The 10,543-nt window shown below is 49.4% G+C and overlaps 1 long non-coding RNA gene across 1 annotated transcript; it reads left to right on the forward strand.

The window, feature by feature from the left end:
* Nucleotides 1-2,502: 2,502 nt before the first annotated feature.
* LOC130544316 (uncharacterized) lies at nt 2,503-7,607 on the forward strand. Its single transcript, XR_008960503.1, has 2 exons — nt 2,503-2,965; nt 4,105-7,607. It is a non-coding gene; the product is annotated as an uncharacterized LOC130544316 (long non-coding RNA).
* Nucleotides 7,608-10,543: the final 2,936 nt, after the last annotated feature.

Here is a 10,543-nt window from a genome sequence, read left to right on the forward strand (position 1 = left end):
GGTCCTAGTCCCCGGAATGTGCACTGTTACCTTACATGGCAGGAGAAACTTTACAGATGTGATTATGTTAAGGATCTTCAGGAGATTATCCTGGATTATCCACATGGGGCCCATATAATCAGAAGAAGGTCTTATAAATGGGAGGTAAGAGGGTCAGGGTTAGAGGAGATGTGTCAATGGAGGCAGAGGTCGCAACATTGAGAAAGACTCCGCTGATGGCTTTGAAGATAGAGGAAGGGTCCATAAACAGAGGAATTGCAGGTGTCCTCTAAAAGGTAGAAAAAGGCAAGGAAACGGATTCTTCCCTAGAGCAACCAGAAGGAACACAATCCTGCCAACTCCTTGATTTTTGGCCAGGGAGTCGCATTTTGGAATTCTGACCTCCACAACTGTCAGATAATAAAGCTGTGTTATTTTAAGCCACAGAATTTGCAGTCATTTGTTAACAGCAGCACCAGGAAACTGATACACCAAGCCTCCCAGGAAAAGAAAATCCTGCTGTAGACCCACATTAATAGAAAGATGGGGATTAACTGGGGAGAGGAGACAACAGGGCAAGAGTTATTATGAAGACAAGGAGCTCCTACAATGGGAGTAAGAATGTCAGAGGCTACGCAGATACATATGTTCTTTGTTATTCCAAAATGGGTATGAGTTGGCAGCACAGGGATATATTGTGCAGTACTTGCATGAACTGACCAGGAGTCTTATGATGCAACTATTTGTATGGTCTCTTTTATTTCCCCTGCTAGCCTGCACTTTTCCACGATGGCATTCATCTTTATATTCTCGTCCGTTCCTCAGCCTTGTATGAATAATTCCTCCTTGCATGTGTGAGGCATCACACTTCCCAAAGCCCTTGTGTAGCCATTACCCATTTTGAGCCTTACCACAACTTTTGTGGGGTCAGGAGAGACCAGTAGTAGTATTGCTCATGTATTTCACTTTAGTGCCCAAATGTCTCTGACTCCCAGGTCCTTCCGTCCCCAGCATCTCACCCATTTTATCTGCAATGTGAATTCTAAACCACAGATGAGAAAGTTGAGGTTCTGCCAACCTTGCATGGGTCCTGAGACTGAGTGAGCCCTGAGCCATCCAGAGTGACTTTAGGCACCTCCTTGGGCTTCTAACCTCTGAATATGGGAGAAAAATCCCTTTGCCCAGCTGGTGGGGGGAAGGAAATCTCCACACAGTGAAGCCCACCCTGCTTCTCAAGGACATAAAGCAATCAATCGAATGGAAAGAAGGGCAGGTCACCCCTGATTCCAGGTGGTGTAGGGAGGCCAGGCTGACTGTCAGGGGTCCCCAGTCTGAGCCCCCAACTCTTCCCCAACTGTCCTAAGGAGGCTCTGCTGTGAAGGTAAGCAGGAGGAATGGTCATGCTTCTGGCCTGGACTTCAGGGCCTGGCCGGAGTTCGAGTCTGGAGAGAATGGTACCCATAATTCTTTGGATGCTATCCACGTCCTGGGAGAAACAGCACTGTCTCTAGTTCGAGACAGTTTCGGGTCACGGGTCCCAGATTCGTGGTCTAAGCTTGACAAGTCACTTTGCCTGGATCCCACTTCCTCTGCAGAATGGGTTAACACCTACCCTGCAAATGGTTGGGATTTAAAAATAATATATGGAAAATAGGAAGCACTCAAATGGTAGCTACATTATTTACAGTCAAGCAAACAGAGGGGGAAGTGGATTTCTCAAAGTTGGCCAGCTAGTAAATGGAACCAAGACCCCATTCTCAACCCAAGTCTTCAGTTTCTCATCCAAAGGCCCATTTCCCGGAGTCTTCTGTGGGCGCCCCAAGACAAAGCTTTCCCACCCCGGCTCACAGAGAGAGAGAGCAGCAGGGGCTGCTTCTGGGCGCGGCCCCCACCCAGAACCCGCTGGAAACCGAGCAGCACAGCTGCACACATCTGGCACCCTGCCCGGCTGGAGCCCCGAAGGGCGCGCCTTGACCCGAAACCTCTGCGCGGGGAGACGCCAGGGCGGCCGCGGCCCAGACCCCCGCCCCCGAGGAGAGGGGCGCTGAGCGGGCGGTCAGGGCGGACCCCGGGGCGGCGCCAGGCAGAGCCTAGCTGGGGACCCTCCCCGCGCACCTCCGCTGCGGGTGCGGGCGCTTCGAGCCGGGGCGGCCAGGGGCCGCGAGGAGGAACCGGGAGCGCTGGAAGCCAGGACGCACGCACATCTGCCAACCCTTAAGCAAAGCCCTGGCTCTGCAAGCGTGGCCGATCGGCGCGAGGGCCGGGCGGGAGGGACCCGGGGCGGCCCGGGGAGGCCACGCGAAGACGGCCCGCGGCGGCCGGGAGGCGACGGGAGAGGGGCCTGGCCCGCCGCCCGCAGGGTTCAGACGGGGCCAAGGCAGCCAAAAGGCGGCCGGCTCGCGCCAGCGCCCGGAGCCAAGGCTGACGCGGGGTGCTGAATAATGTTTGGCCGGCCGGCGCAGCCCCCGGGCTCGGCGGGACGCGCGGCAGGGGCGGGCGGCCTCCCTCGGCGCCCCTGCCCTGCCCGGGCCGCCCGCTCCGGCGGCGGGACAACTCCCGACCCGGGGCCCTGGCACCGCCGCGCCGGCCCCGAGGGCGGGCAGCACGCGCTTCCTCCCGCCCTCAGCCCCTCGGGGCTCCCGATCCGGGCGCGAGCCTGGGATCCCTGAGTAGACCGTGGGAGAAAAAGAACTGCAGCCCCACGCGTGCTCGCAGGTCAGCCAGACCCGAGCGCGGGGCTGAGACCGACGTGCGCGCGCAACTTCCGGAAAGCGGGCACTTGCTTTGGGAGGATGACAACCCTGAAATTCATCTGTGCTGAGCCCCAAAGGATCCTTCACACCGCCCTGATTTAGCGCCCTTACTGTCTTAAGACTGTAAACCGTAGACAGCTTTGTATTTTCCCTGCGCACTTTCAACGCATCGCTCCTCTGTCCTTCCAGCAACCCGGTGAGGCAGGCGGAGCTGGTCCCTATTCGTGTTCCAGGTGAGAAGGCGCGGGGGTGGGAAAGGCCCATTTGTGCCCATTTGCCTAGCTAGGCTCTGTCCACCAAAGCTAAACCCCTTCCCTCTCCCCCCATTGCCAACTCCTTCCCGCTCTCCCTCAGCTCGAGGCCGCGTTTCCACCCCTTCCAATATTCCTGAAGAGGGGTGGCCTCTATTTCTCTGAGAATTAGGCCTTCTAGTCACTGCTGCCTGGGAGGTGGTGAGGAATTCAGGACACATTCTGTGCGTGGCTTTCTTAGATGCTTCCCGTCCTCGCCCTAGAGCAGCGGTTCTCAAAGTCTTGTCCCAGACTGGCAGCAGGAACATCACTCGGGAACTTGGAAGAAATGCACTTCCTCTGCTCCTGCTCCAGACCCCCTGACCCAGACACTCCGGAGGCAGAGCCTAGCAACTTGTTTTAAGGAACCCTCTCACCAATTCTGTAATACACGGGGGAGCTCTGAGAACCACTAGAAAACTTCTGTATAGGCTAGAAGCAGCCTCTACATCCAAGAGGCCGACTGCCACACTGCCAAGGAGGCCCAGGGGGGCAAGAAATGAGCTGATCCTGTTAACTGTGTGTGTGCGCGTGCGCGTGTGTGTGCGCGCGCGTGTGTGTGTGTGTGTGTGTAAACCTTTGAGGCCACATAGGATACTGGAAAGTAATGGAGACTGTAAGGAGCTCATACAATATTGCATTCACATACTCACTCGACTCTCGAAAACTGAGTGTCCCCGGTGTGGACCAGTCCCTCAACTTGCTAAGGATGATCTGGATGTTCACTGATTCTTTGAGTTGAAAGAAAGAGATGCAACCGCGTCATATCATGAACTGGAACAGCATTGTTGGGTAAGGGAACTGCATTGTCGGGTCTGAGGAAGTAAGTGCAGCAGACACTGCTGTTTCATTCTCCTCGGCTGACAGAAAGCTGACCTTGACCAGGTTGGAATGCAGAGCCAGCCTGTGCTTGGGGGCGTTGGGAGGGGTGCAGCTGGCCCCAGTGATGGATGTAGGAAGGGGCATCAGGTACGATTCGAACCGGTGACATAGCAGGGAAGCTTGCTGGGGAGTCAGCGGAAAATTTTCCTCCCTCTTTGAAAGGGTCACAAGAAACAAATGTTTTCTTTTTTTGTCTCTAGATGTCATCACCCAGAACCACTACAGTCCTTCTGGAAAGACAGTGAAAGAGATTGGACTAAAAGAGCAGGAAGCGTATTGAGGATGAGGGAGAAGAAAGTCAGGAAACACTCGGGATCTTCAGCATTGTGTAAACTGCTGATGGGCCTGGAGCAGTGGGGGAGGGGTGCATCTGGGGCTTTCCGTGTTAAATGAGATGGATTACTTTTATGTGGACCACTGGAAGTTCCATCTTCTTTCACAGCCACACCCTCCTGATACAACTGGAATGCACAAGCAGAAATGAAAGCCCAGTCGGGCATCAGAGGGGTTACCAGGAGGACATTCGGGGTCTCCGACAACTCTAGGCACTGGGTTATCTAGTGTCCCGCACCTGTCTCAGGAGTGCCCCGTCCCACCAGCGATGTGGCTCTGTTGCTGTTCGCCCCTTTTTTGTGTCTGTCGCTTCCACTTTCTACCAACCGGCTGGTGCTCACTACGGTTTCCAGTTCAAATTTTCGAGAAGGAGAACCTGACTGGCCTCGTCAAGCCCCACAGCTTCTGAAAGGGAAGAACTTCTCATGCCAGGCGTCCTCTTGGATCGTCGGTCAGTCTCTGGACCATCTGTGGTTGAATCAGGGTCCCACTCCTTGTCTTCATCATCCGTGGCAAGGAGAGTGGCTACAGAATGTGGCCAGCCCCACTTGGCCTGAGGCGGAGGCTGTGGGCTGGGAAGGTTCCCTGACGAGTAAACAGTGCTGTTGGCAGGTCCTGAGACGGACATGCCAGCACAGCCTTCGTGGGGAACAATAAAATGGCAGTGCCGAGCCAACCAGGGTCAGAGCAAAGGAATCCACTGCAACCACAGCCCCTCTCTGCTGTTATACACCCGAGAGTAAGGGGGGTCCAGCCAGCATGTCCGCCTGGGTGCCTGGACCTGCCCCCAAACACATAGTCCTACTGCTCGGAGACTATCCCCCCGCCCCCCAGGTGCATCCCCACAGGAAGCAGACACCGTTGCTGTCCCAAATGCGCACACCACGCATGGTTTTTCCATATGGCCCTTTATGGCGACTGTTTTCAGAGCTGTTTTGTTGTTTGAGTCATTCTGAAAGCCTTCCCGGCCCCGCATTGCGCTGGGATGTGCGAGCAGCAGCCGCGCTGATGGGGCTGGAAGCAGAAGTGACAGCAAACGACCGCAGCAGAATGTTTCCTAAATCAAAGCTTTTAAAAAGCATATGGGATACAAGCAACAAGGAGCCAAAGTGTGAGGGTGCGGCGCCGTTTCCGCTGTGTTTATGGCATTCTGAGAGCGTGTGTGCTATTCTTTCCTTAAGAGCAAGCGATCACAGCAACGCAGGAGGCGTGAAGTGAGGTGTTTCTGTCACTTATTACTTCTATATCCTCAGGCAAATTGTTTGAACTTTCTGAGCTTCCGTGTCTTCATTGGTAAGATGTGGCTAATACGACTTCCCTTGCAGGGATGCTGTATTCTTTCTATACAGCAAAGCACCTGGGAAAATGTTGAGCACGTAACAGGATGACATTTTAAAGCTGGAACTCTAAAGGACCCCTTCCTCCAGGGCAGGTGGGCTCTCGGGTTACTTTGAGAGAACCATAGTCTGAATCTCCACACCATGGTATTGACTGAGTCCTGTGATGTTTGTCACCCAGCTCAACAAATGAGCTTGGAATTCGGTGTGCTCATCAGATCAGAAATGAGAAATGGCTAGAAGGTGCCAAGCGGATAGTGGGGGATGGGGAAGAAGACAGCTTAATGGATGCTGATCTGAGAGGACATGGGCAGGAAGCCAAAGTCACTTAGAGAGCTGAGCCCAGGTGTCATTTATCATTTTATGCTACACTGGAAGTGGGATAGGACCCAGGCCTGATACCGGCGAAGGGCTCCGAGGCAAGAGTCAGAGGCCACTGTTACCAGCCAGCGAAGGATGCTGAGGCAAACCACGTGGACACCAAGAGAGAGGTCAGGGATAAGAATGGGATTTGCAGGATTTGGGAGCCAAAGGACCTTTAGGGGAATGATACGTATATATTTAGGAATTCTCAGGACTAGAGTCAAGAAAGGTCTACTAGACAGCTGAGAGCACTCAGAAGTCCAGTATGGCTGACTGAGGCCACACTCGAAGAGAAAATGAATAATGAGTATTGGAGAGGTTTTAGGGATCCCTGAAGGCCTCACAATAGGGGTACCAGACACTGTAGTATAATTTAACACGGTAGGGAGGTCAGGGCCTGTGTGTGGAAAACAGTATTTTTTCCGGAGGACAAAACTCCAAAATGTGTTTCAGCCCCCCACCCCCCTTCACCCCCTATACATCCTGCAAAATTCTCAGAACTGCAGAGAGGAGGGACTTTACCCCCATCATTAGTTTGCCTTAAAAGGCATAGTATTAAAATAGGAAGAGTGTCCAGGTGGCTAGGACCTAATCCTAAAAGCCCCTTAAAAGCAGAGAGTTTCCTCTAGCTGGTGATGGAAAGGGAAGTCAAGGATCTCAAGCAGAGGGATTCAAGACAGCGCTGATGGCTTGAAGATGGAGGGCACCGCTTGTCAAGAAATTTGGTGGCTTCTAGGAGAAGCAGCTCTGCTGACTACCAGAAAGGAAAAAGGGATCTCAGTCCTATAACCACAAGGAACTGAACTCTACTAACAACCAGAGCCACCAGATGAGAGTCCAGGCTGGTCAATACCTTGATTTTAGCCTTGGGAGCCTCTGATCGAGCAACCCAGCCCCTCCATACCAGATTCAAACCCTGACTTGTGAGATGCTAAGCTGGTGTTGTTTTAAGCTGTTGAGTTTGTGAGGAGTCCGTAGGCAATAATAGGAAACTAATACAGATCAGTGAAGAAATAGTAATTCAGACTCAGGACTGAGAAATATGTCCATCACCTGATTTATACTTTCGTTCTTCCCACCTTTATTTCCTTTTGTTTCCCATTACCTTCTTTATCTTTTTTTTTTTTTTTTTTGGCCAATTTACTATCCGATTACTAGGAATCAGAAAGAATTTGACTATACCTAAGTGCTGATAAAATATAAGAAAATATAAGAAAAATGTAAAGTCACTTAGTTTGTGTGGCTTTGGGAAAATTTTTAGCCTCCTTCTATCTCAGTTTCCCATTTATAAATAGGGTTTATAAAACTTACTGCACAAAGTTAGACTCAAGTCACATGATGTATTCCAATGTGGTTTATAAAGTATAAAGCTGTATACATATGTGAGCAACTATGTTCACGAAGCCGGAACAACCAGCACGATGTCTGGGGCAGCCCGGTGAGCCAGCGGCAGTGAAAGTCCCAGCTAGAGTATCAAGAAACCTAATAGAGAGGAGAAAATTAATACAAAGAGCCCTTGGAGGAAACGTTGGGGAATAGTTGCAAGGACTCTCTCCTCTTGAGCGTGCTTTCCTTCTGTAAGTGAAAAAGAACAGACTGGGAAGCACATGAGACTAATTCTCAGTATCACCAATAACAGGGGTTTAAAATCCTAGATGGAAAAAAAGAAAGTCATATGACCGCCAGAATGGCCGACCAAATTGTTTAGAAAGCTGGGGAGAAAAGGCAGCCACACTGCAATGAGAACATTGCGTAATGAGGACATTAAACAGGACAAATGAATGAAATCAAACACCTTAAAGCAGAGGAGAAGCAGAAGGAAATTTCTTGGGGGAAATGTTGCCGTTGGCTAAAGACAGAACACGCCTATGTTTCACAGTGGTGCATAAACTGTCCTACAAGGTGAAGAGATGGTCAGAAAGGAAGGCTACAGGCACTGTGCGGCAGCATGTGGAAATTCCATCTCTAACAAAGAAGATCAGTCAAGAGGTGGGTGAGAAGCACACCCATGAAGGACAAAAAGACAGATGTAAAGATCTGATGAGTTCTCCAACTACTGACAGCATCCAAATTAGCAGAATGTTTATTACGGGTCAGATTACAATAGCTACACAGAGAAATACCTTGGAGAAGATTCAGCAAAGGAAGAGCCAGCACCGATGCTATATTTACTCAACAATTACAACAAAGTGTTTTGTTTCCTGCCTGTTCCATTGTTTATTGACATGGAAGCTGCATTTTAAAAACATGAACCCAGGTAATATGAAAACACACACACACGGTAAATCTCAGATAAATTTACAGAAGTCATTAAAAGCTTTCACTAGCACCCTAAATTTTGTGATCATCCTAGAGATGGACAAAACTGAGACTCAATTCCAGGAAGGAAATTCATGCCCCAGAGACGATCCATGTTTAGGATCGTGAGTTTACTTGAGGTCTCAGAGACACAGGCTTGGGCTCTACCATTTATCCTTCGTGAGATACTGAGCATTTAAATCAGTGTCTCTGAGCATGTTTCTTGATCTGTAAAACTGACATAATAGGGTTTTGGAGAGGACTCAGTGGGATATTATATATAGAAGGGCTGGCGTATCGTCAATGATCAAAAACGGTGACTACTATCTTCCTAGCTGTAGAGTAAAGGGGCTAACTAAGTACACTCGGGATCCTTTCCGCCTTGAAAGTCTTATTGTTCCATCCTTGTACATTATTGGTGGGAATATAAAATGATGCAGTTGCCGTGGAAAAGAGTTTGGAGGTTCCTCAACAAGCCAAACATAGACTCATCAGACAACCCAGCAATTCCACTCCTAGGTATATACTCAAAAGAATTGAAGGTGGGGACTTACACAGTTACCTATACACTGAGGTTCATTATGGCGTTTTTTAAAGTAGCCCAGAGGTGGGAAGAACCCAGTATCCTTATCAACAGATAAATGGATACACAAAGTGTGGCCTGTAGTACAATGGACTATGATTCAGCCATAAAGAGGAATGCAGTTCTGTTACATGCTACGACATGGATGAACCTTAGAGACTCAACGGTAGGTGAAATAAGCCAGAGACAAAAGAATATATATTGTATGACTCCATTTATAGGAAATATATAAAATAGGAGCATAGAAACAGAAAGTAAAGATTACCATGGGCTGGGGGAAGTTATTGCTTAATGGGTACTGGGTTCCTATTTGGAATGATGGAAATGTTTTCGGAAACAGATCGTGGTGATGGTTGCACAGTATGAATGTGATTAATCCTACCGAATTGTACTCTTAGAAATGGTTAAGATGGCGTCCTTTAGATTATATACATTTTTTCCCACAAAAAAAAAGTGTGGCTCTATTTTTCAGACTCTTCTCCTGTGATATGGGAACATCCAAATTAGAGAAATGAATGCCACCTGCCTTTTTATATTCCCCGCTGTCACAGGCGTGGGCTCTGGAGACAGTTTGCTGGGGTTCAAATCCTCCCGCTGTTACTTACTACCCATGCCATCTGGGACAAGCTGCTCACAGTTTTTGAGCTTCAGTTTCTTTTTATGTAAAATGGTGATAAAAATAATCCCTACCTCACAGACACTGAGAGATGCTTACATCGTACCTGGTGTGAAGAAAGTACTTATGAAATACACTTTCTTACCATTCCTTGATAAGTACCACTAAAGGGGAAGTAGAGAGCATCAGAGTGGGGTGCCTAATGGTGCTGGGGCCAAAGTACCAATCCTGATTTCCCAAGATGCTCCTCACTGAGGTGGGAACACTTGGCTCTCCTACCCAGATGATCGGAAGACAACAAAGAGCTCCTTGAAGCCCTACCTCAAGCCCACTGCATTCTTCCCAGTTTAGGAAGAGAGATCATTCTAATCCTTCAGTAGATAGCACCTCGAAGCTCTTCTATCCAGTCCAAGCTCATGAATACCCCTTTCTGCTCCAACCATATTGACCTGCTTACAACTCTGGCTGGAAAGCTCCTACCTTGTCACCTCCCCTGGCTCTCTGCTCCCTGTCCTTTCAGTCCGATTCACCAGGGCTGAGTTAGATGTTTCTCCCATGAGCTCACATAACGTTCCTTCCTCTGTCCCTGCCATGGCATACTCACTCTGATGTTATTACCTGTTTTCTTATCATCTTTCTCTTTTTTTTTTTTCAAAAGATTTTATTTATTTATTTATGTGTGAGAGAGAAAGGGAACACAATCGGAGTAGCAGAAGGTAGAGGGAGAAGCAGACTCCCCGCTGAGCAGGGATCTTGATGCAGGGCTCAATCCCAGGACCCTGGGATCATGGCCTGAGCTGAAGACAGACGCTTAACTGACTGAGCCACCCAGGCACCCCTCTTATCATCTTATTAAGTTTCTTGTGCTATTAATCTTTTTATCCACAGTGCCTAGCACAGTGCCTGCAGTTCCTGGCTCATAGGAACCCGTGCTAGTTGAATAGATGAATGAATTTGAATGGATGGAAGAATGGATGGATGGATGACCTGGCATTGGTTCTGTAAATTGCACCAGGATGTAAGATGCCAATATCAGCTTCTAGAAGTTATTGGCCACTTTCAGACTTTATCAGACCATTATGGACCTTCAACATGATGTCAATATTAAT

This window comes from Ursus arctos, unplaced genomic scaffold (genome assembly GCF_023065955.2).
Source record: "Ursus arctos isolate Adak ecotype North America unplaced genomic scaffold, UrsArc2.0 scaffold_2, whole genome shotgun sequence".
Lineage (NCBI taxonomy): Eukaryota > Metazoa > Chordata > Mammalia > Carnivora > Ursidae > Ursus > Ursus arctos.